The sequence below is a fragment of the Leptopilina boulardi genome, unplaced genomic scaffold (assembly GCF_019393585.1).
Source record: "Leptopilina boulardi isolate dan_hultmark-lab unplaced genomic scaffold, ZJU_Lbou_2.1 LbouV2_312, whole genome shotgun sequence".
NCBI classification, from domain to species: domain Eukaryota; kingdom Metazoa; phylum Arthropoda; class Insecta; order Hymenoptera; family Figitidae; genus Leptopilina; species Leptopilina boulardi.
The window spans coordinates 291030-306951 of NW_026137877.1; the positions used below are offsets into that span (position 1 = coordinate 291030).

The 15922-nt window shown below is 23.0% G+C and overlaps 1 protein-coding gene across 1 annotated transcript in view; it reads left to right on the forward strand.

Annotated features, from left to right (window-relative positions):
* The first annotated feature begins 512 nt into the window (after positions 1 to 512).
* Positions 513 to 15922, forward strand: part of LOC127283853 (acid sphingomyelinase-like phosphodiesterase 3b) — a 34162-nt gene continuing 18752 nt past the window's right edge. The window contains exon 1 of the mRNA XM_051308956.1: positions 513 to 1010. The gene's annotated coding sequence lies outside the window, so the exon portion shown is untranslated. The remainder of the gene's footprint in view (positions 1011 to 15922) is intronic.

Sequence of the window (15922 nt, forward strand, 5' to 3'; positions counted from 1 at the left end):
GGCTGTTGAAAATCTCGTCTTCCTGAACAACCCTAAAGAGGCATCTCTCCTGTGAATGTATATATGCGCGAGGATATAGTATAACCCCGCAAGGATGTCTTTTGCTCTTTCAACACACAAAGGGGAAAATTGTGCACACGCATAAGAAAATAAGGAAATCTTTGTGATGATGATGGTGACTCGAATTGAAGGGGGGTTGGAGGAGGAGGAGGAGGTTGGAATGTACTTGATTTCTAGTTAATAAAACGTTACGATAAAGTGATACGATGATATATATCACAGCAGAACTATAGTATAGGAGGGACAAACATGTATATATATATGTGTTAGGGTGAGAAACGGGACGAAGCAGAGACGATGAGCTTGAGGGATCGGGGAAAAGGGCGCAGCCGCGAGGCTGGAACCACCCTCGGCTGCAATCCTCCCCCCCCCCCTCCCTCCCCTCAACCCCCTTCGTCACTACCGCGCCTCTCGTCGCTCCACGACTTACTCACCCACTCCTCCTCTCCCCTCCAACAGACTGCACATCCACCACACCGACATAACGAAACAGACTCCTAGGCAGTGGGGTGCGGGTCAGTTTCTCGATCGTCGTTGCCGGTTAATGGTGTGTGTCCTGTTTTTGACTAAAAAAAAAAGAAAATTATCTTCTCCTTAATATTTGTGCGTGAAAAAGTGATTTTGTTTGTGAAATCAAATTTTTTAGTCATTTTTTTTGATAGAAGTTAGAGAGAAAAAGAGAAAAAGAAAGAGAGAGAGTTGCGCCTTGTTTAAAAGTGCACCGGTTTATATGAGTGCTACTAGTGTTTTCTTAGAGTTCACAAATGTAATTCTTCTTCTTCTTATTTAATTCCTGATTTTGTGAGAAATAAAAGTTGAAAAAATCGAAAGGAATTTTTTTTTTCTTTTTTTTTTGGTGAGAAAATCTATTTTTCCTTCTTGGAGAATCCGAAAAAACGATGGTTCATACGTTCCAGGACGAATGATATTCTCGCCGATTGCAGAAATAGGTAGGTCACGCTAAAGAATGGCTTTCTAGCATTTCTAAAACCCCCGTGAGAGCCCTTTCAACACACCCCTTTGATGAAAAGGATCTTTTTCAATAATTTTTTTTTTTTAATTCTATATTCATTTTTCTTTATTATTTAGATAAAAATGATTATTTATAAAAAGGACTTTAAAGAATATGTATATATTTCTTTATATAATGTAGAAGAGGAACAAGTTTTGTAGAGCTTTGCCAAATAAACAAACAAAGTTTACCTCGATTCGCGTGGATTTCCGTCACTAACACATATATTTTATGCATGATGATGAATAAGAACCTTTCTGACAGAAGTTGCCACAATTTCAAGCGGGATTACCTTTTTCTCTCAATCTTTTTTCTTCTCTTTTTTTTTCTTTATTTTATTTCACACAATTTCTTTTTATTAATACAGTAAAATGATTTGATAGAATGCAAGAAGAAAGAAAATATAAAATATTCTCTTTGTTTGAATTTTTGTGTTATACAATTTTTTGATTTAAACAGAAAAAAGAAGAGAGAGAGAGAGAAGAAAAAGAACTAAAATTGTAATTTTGCAAAAAGAAAATTTTTTTTTTTTAATTGCAGAGGTAAATTTTTTTTACACTGAAAAAAAAAATTTATTTGATTTAAATGCAATTTCAAATAATAATTATTTGATACAAATACAAATTTAATTTCAAGTAACCGATTATTTGAATTAAATAATTTTTTTTTTCCAATTTCATTAACTTGAAATATATTTCAATTAATCAAATTTTTTAATTAAATAAAATTAAAAGTTTATTTGATTCAATTAAATTCTTTCTTCGTTTGAAAAAATTTTTTAAAATAAACCAAATGTTTATTTGTGTATTAAATAAATATATTTATTTAAATCATATTTATTTGAATTAGAAAAAAATTTTTATTTAATTCAAACAAATTTTTATTAAATCATACAAATTTTGTTTGATTCAAATAAATTTTACATAAAATAACCAAAAAATTGTGTTAATACAAAAAAAATAGTATATTTGGTTCAAAAAAAAAAAAAAAAAAAAACTTATCTCTCAAAATATTTTTTTTCGACTAATTTGAATGAAAAAGAAAAAAAAAGTTAGTTAAGATTTTAACTTGAGATTGATTAAACAATGAGTATTTAAATTAAACAAAGTGCAATCAAGTAAAACTTGTTAAGAAAGAATAGGACTGTTTAAATTTTAGTTCTTGTTCAAATCCTTCATTTCATGGACCAGTTGAATTGTTATACTTAATTAATGGATAGAATTCAACATTTCAGGGGAAATTTTAGTAAATTTTAAAAAATTTGTAAATTATTAAAAAAATTTGTAAATTATTAAAAAAAAGAATATTTTTTTTTTAAATAGGAAGTAATATAATATTAAAAAGCATCTTTTGAACACTGTAAAAACCGTCATAAAATGTTCCTTGAGAGTTCATGAGACGTTCCAGATCGCAAACATAAAACCGGACGTCTTAGTCGTTTTACTTTTTTTTTTTTTTTTTTACTATATCCGGTTTTATCGTAAAATTGAATTCTAATATACAGCTCAATTTGTTTATATTAAAAACTCATTAACTTACGTATTATAAATTATGAATTATATATAATTACCATTTTTTTTTTATCACAAAAATAATTTATTCAAAATAATAAAATAAACACTTTTTTTTATCCAACAACATTTTTTTAATATAAAGCAAGCAAACAATATAGAAAAAAATATATATATAAAGAATAAAATTTTACTACTCTTTCCATTTCTAAAGTCAGCTTTACTTTATAGAAAAAAAAAACTTCTTTTAAAGTATATATGGAAATATTTTTTTAAAAAAAATTTTTACTTCTGATATATGTAAATAAAATAAAGACATCAAAATTTTATTTCCCTTACATTTGTTATTCTTATATAGAAAAATATGAAACTTTTTAAAATATAGAGTTTAATTTACTATATATATATTATAAAAAAAAATTTTTCCTTTTCTTTTGGAACAATTAAATAATAATAAATTTCAATTAAAAAATACTTTTTTGGAAATAAATGACAAAAAAAATTTTTTTTCAAAATTATTTTGATTGATTTAAAAATAAACTCATCTTTTAAAGCAATATATATATATATATTTGAATGTAATAATTTTATTCATAAATTATTGTATAAATTTCGCACGCAAGATTATTCTAAATTTCCATGACTGTGGTAAATTTACACAGATATATCAAGCTGAAAATATCACATAATTTCTAATGTAAACTAACCACATGCATCACTGCACTTTTATGTCCAGTTATTTCTGATGTGCAATTTTTTATCTTCCGAATAAAATTTTATTAAAAATTAACATAAATTAACAATATTATTATTATATTATAATTTTTTTTTTATTTAAATAATAATGATGATAATAATAATAAGATCCAAGATTTATTTGAAAAATATAATAATTATATGAAAGAAAATTGATAAAGAAATATTTAATAAAAAGTATAAATATAATTGATCGAGAATATGTATATCATTATTGCAATATAAATGTAATTGGTCAAAATATTTCAATTTTACAATATTGATATTCCAGTTAGCGTTTTTGGATAAAAATGTAATTGTATTTTAAAAGGAATACATATCATTCAATTAATTTATTTGTGTTTTTTTTTTTACCACATAGTCAACCTGTAGCTTCGATTAAAAGGTTTCCTCCTAATTAACTTTCACGAGTTTTGCGTGAAATAAAACAGTCCCAACATTTAAAATTTATCCCTGAATAATAAAAAAAAATTTTTTATTAACAAATCTTATTACAAAATTTAAAAAAAAATTAATTTCAAACTTTATTTTATTTAAACAAAAAGAAAAACTTCCACCTCTTTTTTCTTTCAAAAAAAATAATCCATTTAATTAGTGTTAAAATATTTTAATTTTGTATAAATTTTTTATAAATATATAAAAATTGTTTAAAGGGAATAATTGAATTTTCTTTTTTTAAATAATACTTAGATTTCGAACGAAAATATTTAAAAATCAATATAGAATCTTATCACAAATATATTTATAGTGTATAATTAAAATTAATTTTAGATTAACAAATATCAATATAAAAATAATTGTCCTTTTCATCGAAAAAAAAATTAATATCCGATTTCTAATATTAACTACACGAAATAGGAAAATTAAGTTTTGATTTAATTTTCAATTCCACTGAACAATTTTCTCTAATTTTATATATACATCTCGACATTAATTATTTCCGTGAGAGTTTTGTTTATTTATTTTTACTATAATTGAATATTCATCTATGTAAGTATTTATTTTGTTTTCTAATAAAATTCCAACAGATGCTATTATAATTTTTATTTTTTTTAACGATTTTTATTTTATAGAAATTCAAAAATTATAAACTAATAATTTTCTAAAAAAATTATGTTTTTTTTAAACTATTTTTTTATAATAAAAATTAAAAATTCAAAATGGCATTTATCAAAGAAAATAAACTTTTTTATTATTATTATTATTTTTTTTTTTTTTTAATTCAAAGTAAAAAAGTTTTTCTTTCATGCAAATTTTGTACTAATTTTCTTTATTCTTCCACCGTTAATCCACATTTCTCGCGCGCGCAATTTCCCCCTCCCTTTTTTTTTGTCTGTCTGCATTTTTAACACACTTTTAAATAATCCGTAAAAGTCTTGTGCCAATGGGGAAGGATAAAACAAACTTTCTTAACTTAGCTACTTCGTCTTCGTGAATTCAACGTGTGAACGAATGAATCGCAATCTGATCTTGAGTTCGCTTTCCTTTCTAATCCTGATTTACTAACGATTTTATCAGGAAACTGCTCGCTTAACTAGTTATATCTTTATACCTATATACTATAACGAAAGAAGTCTGAAATAAAGAAAAAGATTTAGATAAAAAAGTAAATGCCAAAAAAGTATTTGTGACATTTGCCAGCGATAAAGTTTCTTGATAACAAATTTCATATTGCACATACATACAGAGAAATTTTATTCTCAAAAAAAAAAACCCTTTCTTTCTAATCCAATTTTCAGAAAAAAAAAATATGTCATTTCCAAAAAAAAAAGAATAAATAGAAACGAAATGAAATGCTTGAGGCAAAATAGAGAAAATTCTCTTTTCTATATATATATATATATATATACATTTATTGGAAATTTTACGTTATATGTAAATTCAACGTATGTAGCTTTTTCTAAACCTTATTAGATATACATTTTCACATATGTGAATATACGCGCGTTATTCATAAAACCATTACTTTTTATAATGAAAAAACAATTTTGAAAATAGCTTTGAGTTTCATGGGGAAAAAAAAAAAAAATAAACTTCGAGTTTATCGTACTTTCAAAGAAAGTGTATACTATATAAATATCTAAACTTGTATAATATTTGTGAAAGGGTTTTGAAACGGGAAGTTTAAATACACAATAAAGTTATACTAAATTCGTGAGAGAGAAAGAGAGTTTATTTAATATGTTTTATCAGCAATTAATTATAAATATTATATGCGATTATTTTAAACTCATATAAATATACTAATAAATAAGATTTTTATCTTAAATTTGTAAATTTATTTTCTATACAATTTAATAGTAATGAATTTCCACATTAAAAATTAATTATATTTTCAAATTTTGATGAATTCGGGTTCGTCTTTATCTATAAATAAGAAATGCAACAACAGTTTGTGTTTTATTTTTTATTCAATGGAAACCTGTATTTTTAAAAATCACATTTTCTTTTCTTTATTTAAAACGTGTTTAAAAAAACATTCAACTTCTTAGGTATTTTATTATACTCTCTGCTAAAATCACAATGACAATTTGTAAATGATTTTTCAATTAATATTATTTTTAAAAAAAATTGTTTTTTAGACAAATAATTTTTTTTTCATCTTCACAAAATATAGTTTTGTTTTGAAAATTATTAAAAATTTTATATTTATAAAATTACAACTTTTGTGGGTGGAATTTTTTTTTTTTTGTTAGTTAAAGTATTATTACATTTATAATATGTATTTTTTCATTGACTATATATTTTAAATAATAAAAATAAATAAAAGTTTCATTATACCTAAGCCACTACTGAAAACCAATACCGTAAAAAGTTTCAAAGAAGGTTTTTATAAACCTGTACACCGATCCTCAAACCACCGCAAGTAGTTCATGTTTCAAAACAGTCTTTGCTTGGTTGCATGAAATGTCCCCTTAATAACATTGTAAAATTGATATATCAATTTGAAAATACATATAAAAAAAATTGTGTCTCACACAATATTGAAACAGTTTTCTTTTTTTTGGATAAATACTAAAAATTTTACATTTTTAAAGTTTTTAATTAAAATTAAATTAAATTGAATTAAATGATAATTTAATTAAAAAATTAATTTTATTTCGAGATTTTAATATTAATATTCATTTTTGGAATTTTATAAAATTTTCTAAATATAAGAATAATTAAAAATTATTATATTCTTTTAGTTATAAAATTTCAAATAACAATTTAATTTATTTATATAACTATATACCTTTTATCTATTTCATATAGAAATTTAAAATATAAATTTCTTCCTAAAAACGTTTCAAATTTTTAATAAGGACTGCTCGGTTTTCATAGTACATTATATACTTAATATTCAATATACGTTTCTACCGATATCTATTCATATTTCTTTATGCTTTCTTAGATTTAAATTGAAAATTTATTTCGACAGATGAAATCTATCAATATATGAAGCATTTCTATAAGAATTATATAGTGATCTGAATAATGCAGAATATATAGGTATATATATATTTTTTTTTATGAATCAGAAATTGATATTTAAATTTAATAAGCACCTCATTCACATTTATATATAGAAAAAAAAAAAATTGAAAAAAAAGAATGATTTGTGTGATCAATAACAACGACAAATTTTTATTTGCACCCCCACCCCTTCCTCAAATCCAACCTCTACAAAACAGACCACAGAAAGATTAACGATAGAGATATTTCATAAATCACCAATAAAGGGAACAGTCGGATAACCGATATGATGCCGGAGGTAAACAGCCACTTTGTTGAACGAGTATATAGAGCAAGTCGTGTCACCAAAATGAAGGGCGTTATTAATGATTTTGTTTATCCATGTTTTGTGTATATATATATCGTTTCAAACAAACTCTATATATATATTGTACATATATTAAACTTTCTATTCTGTTACTGAATTATCAAAAATTATATTTAATATTCAAAGGGCTATATACTGTTGACACTATTTTAGGGAAATTAATTTTTCGAGTTATATATTTAATGCAAATTTCCTCTCTTAATTACCCTACACACGTTATACATTATTACTTTCACAATAGAACCACATCAGAGACACAAAGTAGGGGATATAAATTTACTGAAATTTCATTCGAAAAAAATATATATAAATATTTTTTCAAAATTAATAATATTTTTTCTTGAAAATCACTTTCAAAATGAATTGGTATCAAAAACTATACAAAATATTGAAAACCTGTTTTTTTAAAATTTTTTCTCTAATTGTATTTTTTGCATAGAAAAAATTGGGGTTTTTTTTTTTTATTTTAAATATTTAAAATTTTAATTCTTTATGCAAAAGAATAACAAAGTAACAAAAAAAAGCATTTTCAATATTCAAAATATCAAACAAAAAGAAAATTTCAAAAAAGTAATTAAAAATTATATTCATAAATAATTGAAATCAAATAAAATATATGAAGAAAAAAAATAGAAATTCAGAAAAATGTATAGCAATAAATAATAAATGAATAATTAAAATAACAGAAAGTAAAAATTAATACCGACTTCACAAAAATAAAAAATGAAATTTTTGTTTTGAAAACTGTTTGTACAGTTGAAATCACAATTTTTAAAGAAAAGTCAAAAAAAGTTTTTCTCCTCAAAAGTGTTGCTATCAATGGAGGCGAAGAGAGAAAGAAATAGTTTGATAAGAAAGTTACCAACTTTTCAGAAAAAAAAAAAAAAAATTTTCTAGTCAAAAAAATTTAATTTTTTAATTCTTTTAATTATACAATTAAAAAAATAAATAAAAACGTATATATTCAATTTATTTTTGTTTTTCAAAACATTTTTTCCTCAATTTCAATACAATTTCTTGCATCATTACTAGATTGCTTTGCTACACACACACACACACGAAAAAAATGGTTATTGCTTTATTCCATGCGAAATACTGCTAAAAATTTAATAATAAAAAAAAAATATTCAGATTTCAAGGTATATAAATATCTTTCAGTTTCATTAAGGCCGGTAAGCCAAACAGCTGTGCACGTGGAGGGGTAAAAGTTAGTAAAAACTTTTGGCAGTACAAATCGACCGCTAATTAGACTTCTCACAAAACTTTTATTTCAAAAATATTTCCCATGAACTAACTCTACAGAAAATTCTCTTTTCTGTATAAATGTTATTTACTATATATATATATATAAAACACCGAAAAAAAACCAATATATTCGAAACAATTGTCAATATTTATATAAAAAACCAATCACAAATATTGATAGAAAAAAAAATGGAATTTTCAAAACAAAAAAAAATAATTTTTTTATGAAAAATTTTACAAGAAAAAAAAATGTGTTCAAACATTTTTATAATCGTAAAAAAAAAAATTATTTCCGCTGAAAGAAAACAAAACTAAACTTTATAAAAAGTACCTCTTTCTAAAAAGTTTATTACACATTACTTTAAAAGTTTAATATGTTTTCTGTAAAGTATATACAATATATATACAATAAAGTTATATCAAGAATGTCAAGTTTATATGTTTTTTTCTCCATTTATAATTTTATGATAAAAAATATTTTTTTAACGATTTTCAAATAAATTAATTGATTGTTTATAATTTTCCTTCCTCATTTAGTATTTTTATTTATTAACACAAATTTTTGATATTTGTAAAATAAAAATTCTAAATGTAAAAACATTTAGTTATTTATTTATACTAAAGTGAAATATTATACTGATAATAATATTAGTTTCTTTCTAATATCATATTAGAAGATTTCAATTTCAATAAAAAAAAAAAATAAACAAATATTTGTACTTCGAAAAAAGAAAGTATTATTTGCCCTGTATCTCTATTTTTATATTATTAAATAAATTCACTATTTGTCTAGATTAAATAAATTTTTCTATTTACAGGAAACAAAAATAGATTGTTTGATAGTAAATTAAAAGATAAACTATATAGAGGACAATAAATACAAAAAACAATTCCATTTCTCTAATAGTAAAATTTTATTGTTTGCCCATTAAATTTAGATTAGTGATTCACAAAACTAAATAAAAATTCTTCACAATGAAACTTTTATTTAACAATTTTTTAATAATAATTTTTTTTTTAATTTTATAGAAAAATATTTTCTGAAAATAGAAATTAAATATATATATTTATTTATTCACTTTAATTTTATAATAAAAGTAAATAGCAAATTGTAAAATTTTAATTTACAAAAATATCAAATTTAAGATTCAAATTATTTTCCCATAAAATAAAAAACTAATACTAAATTTTTTGCAAAGTTAATAATATGAAAAAAAAATTATTTAATTTAAATAATCGGCTATACTTGATTCAATTGTCAAATAAATATTTTCTTGAACCAAAATAAATTTTATTTTTGTCAATTAAAAATTTTATTTCTTTCAATTATAGAAATTATTTGATTTAAAAAAAACAGTTTATTTGATTTAAATAAAAAAGCATTTTGATCTATAAAGAAAAATTATTTGATAGAAAGAAAAATTATTCGATAGAAAGAAAAAAATATTTGAATCAAATAAAAATTATTTTTATACAAATATAATTTTGATAGAAATAATCGGTTTCTTGATTATTATCAAATAAATATTTAACTGAACAAAATAATTTTCTATTTGAATGAATTAAAATTTATTTATTTTAAATAAAGAAATTTATATTGATTTTAATAAAAATTTATTTGATTCAAATATAAAAATTATTTCATATACAAATAAAAATTATTTGCAACGTATAAAAATGATTTGGATAGAAACAAAAATTATTTAATACAAATAAATATTTATTTGATAATATAGTCAAATTATTTGAATTAGATAAATTTTTTTGTTCAGTGTAAATAAAATATAAAATTAAAATAAAAGAATTTACGATAAAAATTTGAAATCTAAATTAAAATTAATATAATTGAGTTTATTATTGTTGAATAAAGTTTAGCTAATAAATGTAAACTCAACAGTAGCAATGTGAAGTATTTATTCATATAAGACAACTGTGGTACTTCACACAATCTGTTTGCGGTTGTCGGTCAAGAAAGTGTTAGGTTGGTTTAGGGTTGAAAGTTAGGTGTGCGCGAATAACGTACCAGGGTTTAATATCACCAGCCACCTTCTACAATTTACTCTCGTTGACTGTAGACACTTCATGAAGTGATTCAGAGGCGGTTCCTCTATAAATTACACCACATGTCTTTAGGGGCTTTCCCCCCCCCAAACACACACAAACTCACACGTTCAACGTTTCATATCAAGAATCGTTGGCATAAGTGTAGTGTAAATCAAAGCACGAATTTCCCATTTTCCATTCTAAGCGCGAGAACTTGTCACGAATAATTTACTATATATCTCTTAGTATAATTCAATTTTATCACTTTTAATACTTAAGTAAATATAAATTAAGAGTTCTATATTTTTTTTTTTTATTTCACTTATTGAAAATTTTATATTAATTTATTAAAATTTACAGTGGAAAAAAAAATTTATTAATTTTCAAATAATTGTTTACTAAATAAATATTTACTCGAAGCAAATAAATGTTTACTTGAAATAAATGAATATTTACATGAGTCAAATAAATATTTATTTGAGAGAAATTATTTTTATTTGAATTAAATAAACTTGTTCGGGGTACCTGAACTGAATATTTTCCAACAAGAAAAATCAAAATTCGTCGGGCGCTTTTTTTTTAATTTCAATTTTTGTGATTTTAGCGCCAAATTAAAAAAAAAAACTGGTTTTTATAATTATTTAAAGTAAAATTCAACTTCACATGGTCAAATTTTGTTCCAAGAAATTATAAAAAATCATAATTCCGGTAGAAAAAAAAAGTTGTAATAAAAATCGAACAATAGAATTTTGACTATTTATATATTTAATAACAGAAAGGAAATTTGAATCAGAAAATTTAAAATCAGTAGAAACGTTGTAAACCTAGATTTTGTTAACTTTTAAATTCAAAATTTTAATCACTGACAAAAAAATGTTCATTCTATAATATTTTGTTTTGTAAATTTGAAAAAATAACTGTTACTTATTGGGAAACGATAAATTTTGAAATTGCTCTATTTTTTATAAAATTTGACAGACAATTTGGAAAAAAACGACGCTACGGTGAGATTGTTTTTAGAATATTTATAGTTTTCCGTATTTTCTGGGATTCCTCTGCTTTAAATTCGAAAGCCAATGTCAGATTTCGATTCTACAGAAAATTTTTTATTTTGTATAATTTCTTGAACAAAATTTGACCATGTGAAGTTGAATTTTACTTTAAATAATTATAAAAACCAGGTTTTTTTATTTGGCGCTATAATCACAATTAAAAAAAAAGCGCCCGACGGATTTTGATTTTTCTTGGAAAATATTCAGTTCAGGTACCCCGAACAAGTTGCAACAGGAATTTTTCTTGAGGATTGAGATTGGTTCCAGGGTACCGTGAATTTAAAATTTATATTTAATTAAAAATTTATAATTTAAATTTTATAAGTAAAATTAAAAGTAGCAATAAGAAAATAATTTTTGAAACGTGTGTTAATGAGATTTTTCTTGTTATAAAGACCTGCGACTATGAGAAAATTTTACAGTTTGCTTTTTGTAATTTTTTCTATATAGGTGTGAAAATGCAAAGTTTAAATTTTTCAATTAAAATTTATTAAATATATATATACTAGGTTATTGGTTTAATAATGCGCACTATATGTATAAACATTAATTGAAGACTTTTAATAAAGGCTAGATTATTTTTAATTAAATATGTAATGGAATGAATAGAGGAGAGCATACATAGCTATAGACACATTTTATTAAATTGAAAGAGAGAAATGCATTTCTGAAACTTCATTTCTGTTTTACTCTCTCTCTATTCTCATTAAAACACTTGGCAATTTCATTTATTATTTTTATCATTTTCTATAAAATGTACATATGTAGAATATGTTTTGGACCTTTTTTTTTGCCCCTATTTGCGGAGGATTCATTTTAAAATTAATTTTTTACACTTTTGTTTTACAAAAACAATCACTTTTTTCCATTTTTTTTTTGTTTTGAAAATAAAAAAGCAAGTTCAGCACTTTTCTCAAGTGAAAATTCCAGACTTCTTTTTACCAAGTGGAAAAAGTCATGTCTCAGTTAGACATGGAGAAAAATCTTTTACACATAACTTTTCTTCTTTATTTGTTATACAATTTTTTTTTTTCGCACAATTTCTGCAATATTTTTTTTTTAAAAAAAGTAAATTTCGTTCTAACTATACAATGAAAAAAAAAATTTATTTGATTATTAAATAAATATTTATTTGGTTCAAGTAAATATTTTTTTTTATAACATTCAAGTAATCGAGTATTTGAATTCTTTTTTTTGTGTATTTATTTATTTTGTTTATATATTTGTCACTGTAATTTCAATTCGCGAAAATGTTTATAAATAAAAAAAAAAAAATCTTCTTTTCAATGGTGAATCGATTTGTGAATATGTGTGTGGTGGAATTTAAGTTTGAAACTTAAATAGGATTCTATTCTTAGGGTGTATGCTGTTGAATTTAAAAGGAAAAGTTTTCACCGAATTTCTTTTGTTCTTTCTAGAAAGCAATTAAAATCCATTACAACGAAAGGTATAGAGAAAGGAGGGAAGATAAAATTATGGACTCTCTCCCTCTCTCTCTCTCTCTCTTTTCCCTCCCCACCATTTTCTTATGTTTAAAGTTTTGAAACCGCATTTATTAAATTTTCAATTTATTCTTGCCTTCCCTTTTAACTTTTGAATAATTTAAAAAGTATGTAAACAGCATGTCGAGAAAAATTGTGTTTACTCTTTCTTAAAATTAAATAATAAAGTTCTTCTTTCTTCGAAATATATCAAATATCTATGTATACATATTGTTATATATATATAAATCTGAATTTTTATTTACATAATTTAAATCACTGTCAATTTTCTTTGTTGCCTCTTTTATACGCAATTTTTATCAAAAAAAATTTTTTTTTTTTTTGAATATAAATTTTTATTCTAAATTTCAGAATAAATTTCCATACATTATTATTTTTCTTCTTACGTTTTTAAATTAGTTAAAAAAAAAATTAATTCAGTTGAAAATTGCAGGAATTTATTTTTTATTTTGATAAAATGTATATTGGTAAAATATATTGGAATAAAAAATAAAATATACGAATGCAGATGACTTTATTATTAAATTTGAGATTAATAAAATGAGAATTTTTTTTTTTGCATATTGTTTATGTCAAAAGGAACTTTAAAAAATCGGACAATTTTTAATTTAGTAGTAAAAGACAGTTTTAGTAAAACAGAGCATTACAAACTGTAATTTTGAAATTAATATTTATTAGTTTTAGTTTCAGTAGTAAAATACAGTTTTAGTCAGACGAAACTTTACAAATTCCTGCAATTTTGAATTTTCTATTTACTTTTTTTTGGATTTCAGTAGTAAAACATTGTTTTAGTCAAACATAACATTATAATTTCCTAAATTTTTTTAAATAACTATATTAGTTATTTTTATTTCAGTAGTAAAAATCGTTTTAGTCAGACAAAACATTACCAATTTGTGCAAAATTTTAAATAACTATATTAGTTATTTTTATTTCAGTAGTAAAAATCGTTTTAGTCAGACAAAACATTACCAATTTGTGCAAAATTTGAGTAACTAATTATTACTTTCAATTTCAGTAGTACAACGCTGTTTCAGTCAGACAAAAGCATTTTAATTTCTACAATTTTGAATTTTTTATTAATTTTATTTTATTTGAGTAGTAAATCACCGTTTTAGTCAGACATAAAACTTTATATAATTTCCTACAATAATTTTACTAACTAATTTATAATTTTTATTTTAGTAGTAAAAACCGTTTTAGTCAAACAAAATATTGTTATTTTCTGCAATTTTTGGAATAGATAATTATTAATTTTAATTTTAGTAGTAAAAATCGTTTTAGTCAGACAAAACATTACTAATTTGTGCAAAATTTGAGTAACTAATTATAACTTTCAATTTCAGTAGTACAACACTGTTTCAGTCAGACAAAAGCATTTTAATTTCTACAATTTTGAATTTTTTATTAATTTTATTTTATTTGAGTAGTAAAACACCGTTTTAGTCAGACTTACATTCAAAATTCCTACAATTTTTGTGTTACTTATTATTAATTTTGATTTCAGTAGTAAAATACAGTTTTAGTCAGACATGTAACTTTATATAATTTCCTACAATAATTTTACTAACTAATTTATAATTTTTATTTTAGTAGTAAAAACCGTTTTAGTCAAACAAAATATTGTTATTTTCTGCAATTTTTGGAATAGATAATTATTAATTTTAATTTTAGTAGTAAAAACCGTTTTAGTCAGACAAAATGTTAGGAATTCTTTTTTAAAGTGACAAGTTTATTTATTTAAATCTCGCAGTAGTAAAATACCGTTTTAGTCAGACAAATAGAATTTTCTGCAATTTTGGAGTTACTATATTTATTATTTTTTATTACAGTAGTAAAATTCTGTTTTAGTCAGAAAAATTGTGACAATTTTCTGCAATTTTAATTTCAGTAGTAAAACACCGTTTTAGTCAGACTAAAGTTTATGAATTCCCGCATTTTTCAGTGACAAGTTATTTATTACGATCTCAGTAGTAAAATACTGTTTTAGTAAGACAAATCGTTAAAATTTTTCTGCAATTTTGTAGTTATATTTATTAATTACGTTTTTAATAGTAAATTATTGTTTTAATCAGAGAAAAATGATTAAAAATTCCAAAACAGTTTTGTGTATATTTTATTAATTTCCTATAATTTTATAATTATTGTTTGTTAACTTTTTATTTTAAGTAGATAAAACACCTTTTCAATCAGACACATAATATTAAAATATCTCAATTCTATTACTAGTATTCGTAAGTAGTAAAACCCAATTATAGTCAGACAAAACAAATATTTCTATAAGACTCGACATTATAAAAATTTCAACTATCAACTGAATGAATAAATTTAAATATAATATATTAGTTTTTGTATATATCATTTGTTATCTCAAAATAGAAACTCGAAATACGCTTATGAAAAAATTGAATTAAATATCCGTATAAATAGAATATGTTCAATTTAAAGGTCAGTGATATGAAAGGAATATTGGCTTATAAAAGTTGCAAAGTTTATATATTTGGGCTCAACGCCAACCTGTATGTATAGATATGGACTTTTTTTTTTGAGAGGGAAAAGAGGGAAAACAAGAATGAGGGGGGGGGGGAAATGTAGTTGAGTATAAAGTGTTTGCTTTCTCTAGCGCGCTCACTAAATCGATGTAACGATTTGTTTCTTTTCAAAATGTTTATCCCACACCAAAGTTGAGAATGGAGAGAGAGAGAGAGAGAGAGAGTGTTACAAAATCCGCAGGCTTTAGTAATCCTTAATGAAACAATGGAATCCCGATTGTCGATTTAGGAAGTGTATTTTGCGTAAAGTTCACGTTCCAGTTTCCGGTAACGATATTCTCTCTCTCTCTCCCCTACATTTTAAGATATTGCGTATAGTGTATACTAGTAGAAACTACAAATCTATATATAGCAATTTAAATTCAA